We start from the raw sequence: 310 nt of genomic DNA, 5'->3' as shown, positions 1-310 counted from the left end.
TGTTCAGGAACCAGAGGAGAACACTGGGTTCTGTTCAGGAACCAGAGGAGAACACTGGGTTCTGCTCAGGAACCAGAGAACACTGGGTTCTGCTCAGGAACCAGAGGAGAACATTGGGTTCTGTTCAGGAACCAGAGGAGAACACTGGGTTCTGTTCAGGAACCAGAGGAGAACATTGGGTTCTGTTCAGGAACCAGAGGAGAACACTGAGTTCTGTTCAGGAACCAGAGGAGAACATTGGGTTCTGTTCAGGAACCAGAGGAGAACATTGGGTTCAGGAACCAGAGGAGAACACTGGGTTCTGCTCAGG

The 310-nt window shown here is 51.0% G+C and overlaps 1 protein-coding gene across 2 annotated transcripts in view; it reads right to left on the bottom strand.

The window, feature by feature from the left end:
• The window catches only part of zgc:162872 (BAR_ACAPs and ArfGap_ACAP domain-containing protein), a gene marked incomplete at its 3' end in the record, with an annotated part of 11266 nt that overhangs the window by 1681 nt on the left and 9275 nt on the right, over window positions 1-310 (bottom strand).

Source organism: Austrofundulus limnaeus, unplaced genomic scaffold (assembly GCF_001266775.1).
Source record: "Austrofundulus limnaeus strain Quisiro unplaced genomic scaffold, Austrofundulus_limnaeus-1.0 Scaffold1701, whole genome shotgun sequence".
Classification (NCBI taxonomy): Eukaryota; Metazoa; Chordata; class Actinopteri; order Cyprinodontiformes; family Rivulidae; genus Austrofundulus; species Austrofundulus limnaeus.
Note: the sequence above shows the minus strand (reverse complement) of the source record. Positions and strands in the feature narration are given on the sequence as shown.